General features: G+C 45.0%; 1 long non-coding RNA gene across 1 annotated transcript; it reads left to right on the forward strand.

Moving 5' to 3' along the window:
• The first annotated feature begins 170 nt into the window (after positions 1 to 170).
• Positions 171 to 12,134, forward strand: LOC124226764 (uncharacterized). Its single transcript, XR_006885355.1, has 2 exons — positions 171 to 393; positions 10,859 to 12,134. It is a non-coding gene; the product is annotated as an uncharacterized LOC124226764 (long non-coding RNA).
• Positions 12,135 to 13,871: the final 1,737 nt, after the last annotated feature.

Raw genomic sequence — 13,871 nt, forward strand, 5'->3', positions numbered from 1 at the left:
ATACCAGGTTCCCTGCACAATGCCCAGTCCAGCTCCACGCTCTGTTAGGATGTGACATCAGTGCTTAACCCATCCCAGGGAGCTCCCACCCACTCTGCTGGCCTCACTGGTCCGTGTTAGAATTCCACAATGAGGGCAACGCCCAGTATTTGGCTAGGAGGAGATTTCTGTCTTCGGCAGGTGGCTCCAGGCATGTAAGTGCCTCCTTTGGGGAAGGGAGCTTTTGATTATATGTGTGAGCAACAGAGAAAATGTGTATGTGTGTGTGTGTGCGTGTGCGCGCACAGAGAGATACGAAGTGACCAGCTGCTGGACTGAAGGGTGGGGTGTGACAGGCTGGAGTCCGATCAGCGTTTGGAACATGGAGACCCTGCCTTCTTCCTGGCAAGTCAGGTCAGCTCCACTGAGTATTTGCATGCCCCGCGCTGTGTCGGGAGCCCTGGGAGGTGGGAGCGAGCGGAAGCACCATCCCCTAACGCAGATGCTTCCACTTCTTGGGAACAAGACAGATAAAGGTGAAATAGCCAGAGGACCACACAAGGCAGTCCATAATTAAGTACCAAGTTGTGCAGGACTAAGATTCTTGCCAGAATAGTTAAGAGACAAGAGTGAGCAGAGCAGGCTGGAGCCGTCAGAGAGGCTGTGCGGTGGAGCTGTGGGTTGGGGGATTTGGAGAAGCTGGAAGGAGGAGGGAGGGCATTGTGGCAAAACATAGCACGAGCTCATTACAGGGGAGGGAGTGGCTGTGATCACGGGCACTTACACAGGATGACGGGCTTTGGATCAGACAAATGTGGGTTGAATCCCAGTTTTGCTACTCGTAGGCAACGTGACATGTGTAACTTCTCTGAGCCTCAGTTTTCCTCATCTGTAAAAGGGACTGACTATGCAGCCCAGGCTGCACAGTAGCTGTAAAGGCTACAGATATGACTGTGAAATGCCCAGCACGTGGTGTGTCTATTGTTATCAAAGGGTAGTAAGAACCAAAGCTTGAACCTGGGTGATAAGGTGGAATAGAAAGATGGGGTCGGAGGAGGAAGGTGTGATCCTTTTGTGACATGCAGGAGGAGCTGGGAGGGTTCCCAGGCAGGAGAGTCCCGGCGGGCCAATGAGATGAGGCTGGAAGACAAGGAAGAGGATAGTGCTGCATCCTCCTAAGATGCTGGCGGCCAGGCCAGGGCGGCGGCTGAAGGAAGACAAGTTAATGGAGCAGTTGCCACAGAGCCTCTCAGGACCCGGGGACTGGTTGGATGGGCGGCATGAGTCACGGCTGGTGCCTCGCTTTTAGCCTGGGTGCTGGGAGGGGTAGGGCTGCCTTTGGTAGACTCGGGGAAACTGGGACAGAGCTGGGGAAACTGGGTGGAGGATGAGTTTACTTTAAGATGTGTCTGAGATGACAGCTAGACATTGGAGCTGGGGGTGGAGGCGGGGGTGGGGACAGGGAAGGCTCCAGAGAGGGGGACAGAGACGCCTGCCGTTGAGGCAGCAGAGGAGGGTAAGCAGTTGGAGATGGGTGCACGGTCGTGTTGAAGGAAGACAATCCTGGACAAGTATTCTCCTTCGGGGTCATCCTGCTTTTCCCAGTGAAATAGGAAGCAAGGTCACTGCTGGGGGGCGCCAGAAGGCAGGGGGCCCACTATCCTTTCAAAGACAGTGCCTCATCCTGACATTGCCCCTGGCATCCTGGCTCCTCAGGCCTGGCTGTCCGATTAGGCTGGCATCTTCATTGAGTGAACATGCTCTTTGGTTCCATGGGGATGGTGGAGACCACCGCAGGTGCAGCACAGCTGCTATGCAAACTGGCAAACTAGAAACTCAAGCCTGCGCACAGGAAGGCCCCATCGGAGCGGTGAACATCTTCACCAAGTGCTGACTCTGGCCAAGTGACAAGGGCTGGTGGGCCGCAGGCCTCGCCGGTCCTGTGCCTCGATGTGAAATGATTGAAAAAGTTCGTCCCATCTCCCGCAGTTCCTGACATTATACTTAAAGCCCGAAGAACTTCAAGGGGACGACATCAAGAAAGGATCCGTCACGACACTTCTACATTTGATCTTTAACGTCGGCTCATAATCCTCTCAGCTGTTTTAAACTAGCTCATATGACTCATCAGCCCCTGAGGAAATTGTACACAAGAAACTGAGGCTGCTTATCACACACAAGTCCAACAAGACAACCCAAAGTAAATTTATAGGAGGACCTGGAGTTTCCATAAATTACGTGGAGCCACTCAGGACACAGCTCTCGGGGAGAAAGACGGCGTCTAGATGCCAGGTTGGCCTTCCATGGTGGTGCACCACCTTCTGCTTAAATCCTGCAAAATATTTATTTAGTGAAGAACCTGGTTGTTTCTTGATGTGAGAGAGTATGAAGGTCACAGCATCGCCCGTGAATAATCTTGCCAATAACGTTTAACCTGAATCTAACTGAGGACTAACTTCCAGTTGACAGTGAGCACAGAGTCTGAAGTTAAATGATGCTGGGTGAAAACAGCCAGACAAATTCAAAGTGCGGGAAGGGCTGGTGGTTGCTGCTGTTGCTACACATGAACCATTCCCAGTGCACTTGCTCCTCTCCCACATTCCTTTAAAGCAGCTGAAAGGCCAGATACTTGATTTCCCAGCCTCCCTTGCAGCTAGAGGCCATCATGAGACCCAGTTTGGGCCAATGAGAAGTAAGGGGAAATCTGCTGGGTAGCTTCTAAGAAAGACTTTCCTCTTGATAAAAGGAGAAAGGGACATAAGGAGAGTCCCTTTCACTCCATGCCCCTTTCTTCCTGCCTGAGGTGCTGTCCTGTGAGACCGTGGTGTTTGCAGCTATGGCAGCCATCTTGCATCCATCAAGAGAAACATGGCAATCACACTGAGTGGATTAGTTATCTGCTGCTGTGTCACAAATTGCCTCAAAACTTAATACCTTAAAATAACAAACTATGATCTCACACAATTTCTGAGCATTAGAAACCAAGAAATGGCTTAGCTGGATGGTCCTGGCTCAGGGTCTCTCTTGAGGTTGTAGTCAAGCTGATAGCCAGGGTTGCTGTCATCTCAAGGGTCGTTGGGGTGGAAAAATCCGCTTCCAAACACACTCTCATGGTTATTACAGGTACCACTTCTCTGTTTTGTTTTTTCCTGGGAAAGAGTTGCCCTGAGCTAACGTCTGTTGCCAATCTTTCTCTCTCTTTTTTTTCCTCCCCAAAGCCCCAGTGCATGGTTGTGTATCCTAGTTGTAACTGGTTCTAGTTCTTCTATGTGAGCCACCACCACAGCAAGGATATTGACAGACGAGTGGCGTGGTTCCATGCCCGGGAACCAAACCCAGGCTGTCAAAGCGGCGCATGCTGAAATTTAAGCACTAGGCCATCAGGGCTGGCTCCGTAGGCACCAGTTCTTAAGCGGCTATTGATGGGAAGCTTCAGTGCCTCACCACACAGGCCTCTCCACTGGGCTGCTCACAAGGTGACAGCTCGTTTTTCCCAGAGTGAGACATGCAAGGGAGCGAGAGAGAGTAAGAAACAGTGAGAGAGAGAGAGTGAACCCAAGATGGTTTTTTTTTAATAACCTAATCTCAGAAACAATACCACCTCTTCTGCCATATTCTATTAGCCACCCAGACCCTGGGAAATGTGGGAGGGGTGTGAACACCAGAAGGTGGGAATTATTAAGGGCCAATTTGGAGACTGGCTACCACACTGAGGACACCAGAGGAGAAAGAAAGAAAGAGCCTGAGTCCTTGAGGAGATTGTTGCGTGAATACAACAACCCTCAAACCATTTGTCCCCTTCCTGCTGTGTCAGATAATTGAATGTCTTTACAGCTTAAGCCACTGTTCATTTGATATTTGCTGCTGAAAACCTCATGTCTAACTCAAGGACTATTAAATATTTCTAGTAAAATGTAGAAATATTATCTTGAGAAGAACAAATAAAATATGCCCTTTGCTTTTAGTAACAACAAAAGGAATACCTCAAGGTATAGTTTGTCAACATAAGTGAAACAATTCTGATTCATGAAAATTCTGAAAAATTTAATCAGAAAATTTTTATTATACCTTTTAGAAATTGTTTGCCAACTATTACTTTTATTAGAAGAAATGGAATATTTTTCTCTTCCTTATTCCTCCTGAAAAATAAAGTGGGGTTCTGCTAATTAATTGAAGAGGCCTCTAATACAGCGCTCACCTTTCGAGGCATGTAATTTGAGTTTTGAGTACTTGATCACCACATAGGTACATCCTCTGTGGGCTGCAAGGGTTTACACCTTTTCTGAAAGGTTGGCAATTTTTAAAAATAAGATTTAAGGAGAGAGGAGGAAACTTCACACAGTTGAGATGGGGACAGAGCTTGCTGGCATCCTGTCCTGTTGTCCTTTTGTATGACCTTGAGATCATTCATGCGGCCCAAATCATATCTTCTTCTGATTATGAAACAGCCCACACATACAGTAAGGTATTGAAAATAGAACAGCAAACATCCATGGACCTACCAGGCAGATTGAACAAATCTTCATATTTCATCACATCTCAGTCAAATATTTGTTTGGTTTTAAAGAAATGAAACATCACAGATAGAGGTGAGACCTCCTTTGAACTCTCACCTCCACTCTCCTTCCCATGAGAAACCATGTCACAGATTGGAGAGAATCTTTCCCTTCCATGTTTTTATATTTTTATTACATGAATATGTTTTATAAACAATATATAGTATGGTTATATAAATATTTTTAAATTTCACATAAGCAAATACATTGATTTATTGTGCAGTTTGCTGTTTTCATTTAGTGTTGTGATTCACTGCTCTCATCTTTTCCATTTTACTGCTTTTGGTAACCTATTATGAGATTATGGGACAACACAGTCATCATTCCCTTCCTGATGGACATCAGGCTGTTTCCATTGTTTCTCTATGACCAACAATGCTGCAGTGAGCGCCTTTGTATATGTCTCCCTTTGCATCGTTTGGAGATTTATCAGGTCATAATGTGGGTATATCAATTGTACCCACGGATTTCAATTTATAGAGGTGACTGAGTGATGATGTGGAGAGGCTAATGCCATTGAAAGAAGACTTTTTAAAGTTACATTTCTGGGGACAAGGGGGCATGCCATGCCATGCCATGCAGGGCCACATGGGGAAGCACCAGGTTTGGTCAAGAGGCAGAAGGGATGAGGAGAAAGCATGGCCCGGAGACTTTATTGTGTTTTCTGCAAGAAAGACAAGGCAGGGCAGGGGAACAGCCTGGGACTGGCTGGTTAGAACAATGTCAGCAGGCTCTGGACTATAGAGAGGGTCTCTAGCTGTCTGGTACCTGGTCCTAGGTAATTAAGGCAACAGAATATTGCCTCCTGGAGTGTAGGAGCCAGATAGAGGAGGTGGTTCAGAGTATGGGCGCTGGATTGTTAGTATGCATGTGAAAGATGTGCCCCAAGCCCTTTTCTATCTCTAAGAATTGGCTAGCCCTGGGAGGGGCAGTCTCTCCCAGTCAGGAAGGCCACAAGTGCCTGAGCATCAAGAGTATACAAAAGAAGAAAATATAGTTAATGCAGTGCGCACTTCTTCAATTTGACTAGGTGTTGCCAAATTACTCTCTAGAGTGGCTGTGCCAGCTTACACTCCCACTGAGAGTTTGTAAGAAATCTAATAGCTTTATTTTCATTTGTATTACCAGAATAAAAATTGTGTTGCCAATCTGAGGGGTGTGAAGTGCTCTCATCGTTATTTAATTGATAATTTCCTGATTATTTTGGAGGCTTGGCATCATTTCATCCATCCATTGGTCGTTCCAGTTTCCTCTTCTCTGAACTGCTTGTTCTTAGCTTTTTTCCCATTGGGATGGGGGCAGTGTTTGTTTTGTTAATGAAATGTAGATGTTGGTACTAACACTAGCTAATATTAATAATATTAACGTTAGGGGCTGGCCCAGTGGTTAAGTTTGCACGCTCTGCTGCGGTGGCCCAGGGTTTTGACGGTTGGGATCCTGGGCGCGGACATGGCACTGCTCAACAAGCCATACTGAGGCGGCGTCCCACATGCCACAACTAAAAGGACACACAACTAAAAATACACAATTATGTACTGGGGGGCTTTGGGAGAAAAAGGAAAAATAAAATCCTTAAAAAAAAATAATATTAATGTGAGCAACTGAATGAATTGCAAATATCCTCTCCCAGTTTGTGGCTTGTCTTTTAACATTTTTATGATTTCTCTATGGTACAGAAGTTTAAAATGTATTATTCTTCTCCTTTACAATTTATGTTTTTGCATCTTGAAGTCATAAAGACGCTCTTCCACATAAAATAGAGTCTTGGTTGTTTTTTGTTTTTTTGAGGAAGATTAGCTCTGAGCTAACTGCCGCCAATCCTCCTCTTTTTGCTGAGAAAGACTGGCCCTGAGCTAACATCCGTGCCCATCTTCCTCTGCTTTATATGTGGGACGCCTGCCATAGCATGGCTTGACAAGTGGTGCCATGTCCACACCCAGGATCTGAACTGGCGAACCCTGGGCGCTGAAGCGGAACGTGCGAACTTAACCACTGCGCCACGGGGCTGGCCCGAGTCTTGGTGGTTTGTAATGATTTAACCTTCAAGCCTAAGCTATTTGTTCAGTCTCCATTAGAAAACCGAACTCTGGTGGGCAATTTGGCACCATTTCTTTAAAAATAAATACTTCTAGGAATTTATCCTGCAGAAATACTCAGAGGAGTCCCCCAAAAATAAATGCCCAGAATCGTTAAGTATGGCGCCAACTATAATAGCAAAAATCTAGAAGTAACCTAAGTATCTAACAGTAGAAAGCTAGTTAAATGAAGTATGGCATAGCCAAATAATGTAATTCTCTGCGGCCATAGAAAAGAAGAAGGGAGATCTGGATGTGCTTATGTGGAGAATTCTCTAAGATATATTGGTAAGTAGAAAAAATTAAAATTGAAAAAACAGGGATCCAAACAGTAAGCATAGTATGCTACCGTTTGAAAGAAAAGATTCTCTATGTATACAGGCATAAAATTTCACTTACGATGGTTACTTCTGAGGAGGGGGACCAGGGTTCGAGCGTGGGAGGGAAACCCGTTTTTCATTGCCGATGTTCTGTGCTGTTCCCACTGTTACCTCCCTTACAGTAAACAAAGAAGAATTGCTGTGGGTGGTCCCATTTGCTGTAAGTTGCGGTTTGTTGGGGCATTTGGAAAATTCTGAGGTGAGAGGGGCTTTCGTTCCAATAGCTGAGAAGAAGTTGAATTATTAGAAATGGGGCAGGAGACTGGGCATCACTGGACAGTCTCCTCACGTGTGTTCTGTAGCCGGGGTGAAGGCAGCAAGGGCAGCGCTCCCAACAGCGCAGCAACAAGCCGGGCGACGAGGTGCGGGCTCCTTGCTGTCTGGGGGAGGGGAGAGTTGTCTGTGAACCCAGGAGGCGGCTGGGAGAAGCAGGGGAGGGGGGGTTGTCTGTGGGATGGGGGTGCGGTGGGGGGACAGAGCGAAGAGGATGGAAGGTGGGGGCAGGTCTGAGCCAAGAGGATCCCGCCTGGTCCCTGCAGCCCCAGGACCCGATGTCTGAGTCCCACCGTCTGGGCCACCCTCGGCTCTGGGTCTGCTGGCACCGTCTGGCTGTGGGTAGGAAGAAGCTCTCCACCCCTGCCCCCCGTGGAAGAGGAGAGCCCCCACCTCAAAGCTCCTGGCAGGCAATTCTCTGGAGAGGAAGAAAAAAAAAAAGCCATGCTCAACCTAGGCAAACACACGATAAACGAGAACGGAAAGCACCTTGAGTTTACCCTCGGTTGAGGTTTAAGGAGGGAAAGGGATCGGGTGGGCATCGACAGAACAGAGACAGGACGGCCCCAGGGTTGAGCCCAGCTGCCTTTCCCAGGGCAGGCCTGTGAAGCTGGTAGGGGGCGGGGCGGTCTGGGTTCAAATCACAGCTGGGTTGATTCCACCGCCGGCAAGTTTCCAAGTCAGGTAGCATCTCTGTGCCTCAGACGTTTTATCTGTAAAATGGGAAAACAGGGGGCTGTCCCGCATATGGTAAGTGTTAAGCGTTGTTATTCTTTCTTTCTTTACCACCTTTGTGAATTCATGCAGCTGGGGCCCCGGGCTGTGGTTGGGTCTGTGTCTGAGGCGGATGGATGCACATTAACCAAGCTCGCAAGCCTGATGAATAAACTGTGGCGCAGCTGGTCCATTTACACCAGCCGGTCAGCGTGTGGAGGTGGAGACATCATCGCCTTTCTCCTCTCTCTTCTCCCCACGTCTCGGAGCCCAGACCCGACCCAGAGGCTCCTTGGGGGGAGGGGAACACTTCTGCACAATTACTTTTTTCCACGGCTGCTCCCACTGCTTGACCGTCAGCCCCTGAGGGGAGGCACTTCACTCCACAGGAGCATCGCAAGTCATGGTTGTCAAATAAATACTTGAATGAGTAAATGGTCAACGTGTCTTCTCTGGCGTAGCAACCCTGGAAACGACCTAAATGCTCCGTGACAGGAAGTCGTTATTAAATTGTGGTCCAGTCACCCAACAAAACCGAGCCATCATCGGAAAGGATAATTATAGCGATTATATAGAAAGATGGAGAAATGCTTGCGATGTAGTCTTACAAAAACAAAGAAATCAGAATGGTCTGGACACGCTGTGGATCCATCTTGATGATAGTTTGTTATGTGAAAATGCAAGGTTCAGAAAAGGGATTATGAAATGCTACCACTTGTGCAAAAAAGAGGGCAAAGAATATAAGACTTCCCCTGCATCAATTATTATAAGCATCAAATACCTGACAAATAAAAATGGCAAGCAATAGGATATATTGGAGTATTTGAGGAAGACATTTGGTATAAACCTAATTCACCCTGACTTTTTTTTTTTTTCCAAAAGGGCCTGACTGCGGCTGTTGAGCACGCATTGTATATCTGCTTAGACATTTCCTATGGCCAGAACAAAGTCCCTTGAGATAAAGGTGCAACTTTCCCCCACATTGGCGTTTCCTTAGGGATAAGCATCTTTCCTTAGGCTGGGAACTGATTGCTGCACTCACCTTTGACCACCCAGCTCACCTGTGACCATTCAGCTGGAGACAACAGACTGCCACCCTGCTGTGTTCACTGAAACAGAAGACCCACCTGCTGTTTCCATCAATCGCTGTGCCACAGAGCAGTCTCGCGACTATTGTAAAAGGGACATTTCAATCCTATGTGAAACATCCTCTCTGGGGGTATATAACCAGCCTGTGCGCCCCACTTCTTTGGTGCCCTTTCTGCCTTCGGGAAGAAAGGCCCCAGGTTATAATCCTCAGATTTAAGCTCAGAATAAACTCACCCAAATTTTCATTTATAGATTGGTTATGGATTATTTTTGTTGACATACCTCTGAACCACATGCAAGAGATCGAAAACCCAGGGTCTCTAGGGAGGGGACCGAGAGGTGGACTGTGGGAGAAAAGTCACTGACAACAGTTTTTTACCTTCTGAAGGTTGAACCATGTGAGCGTGTTTCCAATTCAAAAATCAAATACTGTAATTTAAAACACTTCCTGAGACATAGCAATGGAAAATAGATCCATTTTGTTTCTGCTATATTCCTCAGGCACATGTTTTTTCCCCTCATATTTTGATGTTTCTGATATCAGGATATATGGCACAATCATGGGCATTCTTAATAGGTTCTTGGGTGGGTTTTTTTTTCTGAAAAGCTTTTATTAAATCAACGCTGAATCTTAAAATTGATGGTATTTTAAAATCAAGGAAATATAGTACATAAAAATGTGGCATATGGAAAGGGACTGTAACAATGACAACCGTTGTGTGGTGGGATTATGGGCATCTTGTTCAAAATAGTCTTTACTGGTATTTTTACATCATTTCTTCAATAGTTTTTTTTTTTTTTTTTTGAGGAAGATTAGCCCTGAGCTAACATGTGCTGCCAATCCTCCTCTTTTTGCTGAGGAAGACGGACCCTGAGCTAACATCTGTGCCCATCTTCCTCTATTTTATAGGTGGGACACTTGACACAGCATGGCTTGTCAAGCAGTGCGTAGGTCCACACCCAGGATCCGAACCAGTGAACCCCGGGCCACCAAAGCAGAATGTGTGAACTTAACTGCTGCACCACCAGGCTGGCCCCTCTTCAATAGTTTTTAAAACATATTTTTAACCATTTTCAGGAGACAATCAATGATTTCAGAAGGAGGCGTTCCCCAGCACCAGGCTCTAGATAACCTGCAAAGCAGTAAACCCATCTTTCCTTGAAAATCACCACTCCCTTGGGTTCATTTTGCTTAAATAATTGGCAGAGCAAAGCCCTAGGCCCTGAGTTTAGCTGTTACAAGGAAATACTCATTTTCCTTGGATTTTTCCTGAGATGCCCACCTTCCAGGAACAGTTTTTCAAAAACTCAGACAACTCATACTTGGCCACCATCAGTGTCCATTCCAGGGTCAGACCTCAAGTTTTGGTTCAAATCACTGCTGTGGTTCACAGAACAGTTGCTGAGTCGGAAACACTGATAAAACCCGGTGCCTGCTGGTCAGGCTGCCAGAGCAGTGAAGCATACTGAGGGTCGTTACCAAAGGGTGGCTCAGAGCCTTCCTGCTTCCAGTGTGGCACAGTGAGCTGAGTGTGCCCTGCAGGACCAGTTCTGGTGCACACCCTGTGGATAAAGGATGTCTGAATCAAATGAATAAGTTAAGCAATATTTAAAAGAAGAAGAAGAAGAAACATTGCAGGTAAGATTGGGATAATTTGGAGATCCACAATGCAAACTTTCCTATTAAAGGCACTGAAAAGTCCTGTGTGGCAAGTTCTGTTGGTTTCCAGCTTAACAGCCATTCCCACTTCTTCCCAGCTAATCAAGCCCTAATTCTGTTTACCCTCTTCAGGAAACCATGTCCTTCAGGGCAAGCAAGTTCCAGAACAAGGAGGATTAAGAAAGAACAGATGAACACAATTTCGGCCAATGAGATAGAGAAGAAATCTGCTGGGGAATTCTGAGCAAATCTTCTTTGCTCTTTGAAAAGAGACTAACAAAGATTCTGCATCTGGTAATGGCTGAGCAGCTCCTATTGGACCACAAACTTCCCACATGACAAAATTATAAAAAGCAACTATGAAGACGCTAGAGATTGATGAGAGCACACAGACAATGGAGAGAAATTGACGCTTGAAAGAAGGGATAGCACTGGATAAGTTTGTTTGTTTGTTGGTTCTTGTCGGTTTTTACCTGAGGGAAGGCCCTAGTCAGGGTCATATGGCGTGGTTAAAACTAGAATAGAAGCCCAAAGTTGTACTGGTATGAAAAAGCAGAGGACAGAGTTCTGGTGACCACACAGCTGGAAAGTGAGGAGAGAAACCCTGGAAATGAGAAGGAGCCACAAAGGCAGAGCTCCAAACTCTGTGTATAGGCTCTGCTTAAATCTCGGACCCCCACACATGCAGACAGCATAGGTAAGGCTAAAACATCTAAACTGAGATTTCAGCTTCCATCTACCAGAGAGGAGACAATGTATGCAATTTGGGAGCTCAATCAAGTGACCTACCAACTAAAACAAATAAACACAAATACTCTTCAGAAGAACGAAAGAATCCAGAGTCTCTACAACATATCATTCACCATGTTCAGGATACAATCCAAAGGTACTTGACATTAGAAGAAACAGGAAAATGTGACCCTTATGAAACACAAAAGGCAATCAATGGGGACCAACATCAAGATGACCCAGATGTTAGAATTAACAGACAAAGATTTTAAAGCAGTATGACAAATATGTTCAAGAACATAAAGGAAAATATACTTACAATGAGTGAAAAGATAGGAAATCTCAGCAGAGAAACAGAAACTATAAAAAGACCATAGTGGAGATTTTAGAACTGAAAAATATAACATCTGAAAGAAAAAGACTAAAAGAAGAAGCAGCCTATTTTTTTGCCTTTGGCCATCATAAGGATGTGATGCTGCTTTTGCCACACTCATCTTCTGATCATGAGGATAGCTAGCTTGAGGATGAGGCCCATGTGCCATATATGGCAGAGCAAGAAGATGGAAAGGACTTGGGTCCTTAATGATATTAATTAGCCACCAAATTAACCAAGCTAGGAACTTCCCTCCTGCCAGACTTCTTGTATTGGGAGAAAAATAAAATGTCCTTATTTAAACAATTTCTATTTGGGTTTCATGTTACTTACATGAGAAAGAAAGTGTCATAAGTTATAAAACTCTTCATTAAAGACCTTGGCTTAATTTTGTTTAACCCAAGGTTCACCAAATTTATGTGACCATATCTTTTTAAACTAATATCTATTGAAATGTCAAGCATACTTAGGAAAGTCCTAAGTTTCCACCTTCTAGTTTCGAGAAGGTAAGACCCTAGCTTCTACTTTCTAAATCTGTGCCATTCAGTGATCTCACCTATAGAATATTAAAGGCCACAGGCTGTTTTGATCATATAATGTGGGGATACACTAACAACTGTCCAAATTGATGACCTGAAGACTGCCAGGAATCTACTATTAAAAAATTCCAAATTTGCAAATTGCTGCAAACTCTTGTTACTCCAAGTGTGGTGGGTGAACCAGCAGCATCAGCATCTCATACCGTAGATCTACTGAATCCAAGATCTGCATTTTAACAAGACTCCCAGGTCATTCACATGCACCTTAGAGTTTGAGAAGAACTTCTGTAAACTATAAACCACAACATTAGCTGCATCATTATTCATGAAAACAAAAAAACTAATAATAATTTCTTCATCTATTTTTGGAGACCTTCACATAATCATCTCATTTGGTTTTCACAACAATACTGAAAGTTGGAGTTTATAGAAGAGGAAATGAGAGTCAAAGTAAAATGACACTTAGTATGTTGAGTTTTGATCAGTCCTCTAGTTGGGGAAAAGGTTGTCAATTCATTGTTCAGATATACTCATGGTTTTCAAGGATGCAGACATTTGGTATCTGGCCAAACTGGGAGGTAAGCTGTGCCATCCCTTTGAACATCCTTTTCCAGTCTCTGCTATGAATGTTCTCCTCTCTCAATGCCCACGGCTGTCTTATCCCTCAAGAGGAGAGAGATGGTGTCCAATTCAATGGCCAGCTCCTCTGCTTATCTGGGACCCAGAGAGGTCTCAGCCCCTGTCGGGGGTCTGAGCTCAAGGCTGAGGGTTAAGTAAACTCAACGACCAGGATAATGGATTCCTGGTCTGGGAAGCCAGACAGGTCCTTACGTCAGTCCTGCAAGGACTTTTGCATGTCTGTGTGAGGAATATTGGTCCTGAGCTGACATCTTTTGCCAAGCTTACTCTTTTTCTCCTCAAAGCCCCAGTACCTAGTTGTATATCCTAGTTGCAAGTCATTCTAGTTCTTCTATGTGGAATGCCACCATAGCATGGCTTGATGAACAGTGCGTAAGTCCATGCCCAGGACCCAAACCAGTGAACCCTGGGCCACCAAAGTGGAGCACATGAACTTAACCACTCAGCCATGAGACTGGTGCACGCAAGGACTTTTTAATTCCACTCCAGTTAGAATGGCCCATTCTAATCAGAGGACCAGGACCAGGTTGAGATTAGGCTGTGATTGAAAATAATTCAGGATTAGTGAGAAAAGAATAGAAGCATTTTTTCTCAAGAAACTTAAGTATTATTTAAACCAAAGAGTTTATGTTTTTTAAAACAATTCATGATGTTGGATTATTTACTTGGCTATTTAATGGTTACTTTGTTTAGCTGTTTGAGAAAGGGTTGTGATTTTGTTTTTTAGAAAAGATGAGGAAACATATTGCTTTCTAGCTTAATTAACAATATCTACAACTTAAGCCCTGTATTCAGCCCATATGAACTCAGAACAGGAGCACCATAGCCTAACTGTAAGAAAACCAGGATGAAAAGAACGATGCTA

This window comes from Equus quagga, chromosome 15 (genome assembly GCF_021613505.1).
Source record: "Equus quagga isolate Etosha38 chromosome 15, UCLA_HA_Equagga_1.0, whole genome shotgun sequence".
NCBI lineage: Eukaryota > Metazoa > Chordata > Mammalia > Perissodactyla > Equidae > Equus > Equus quagga.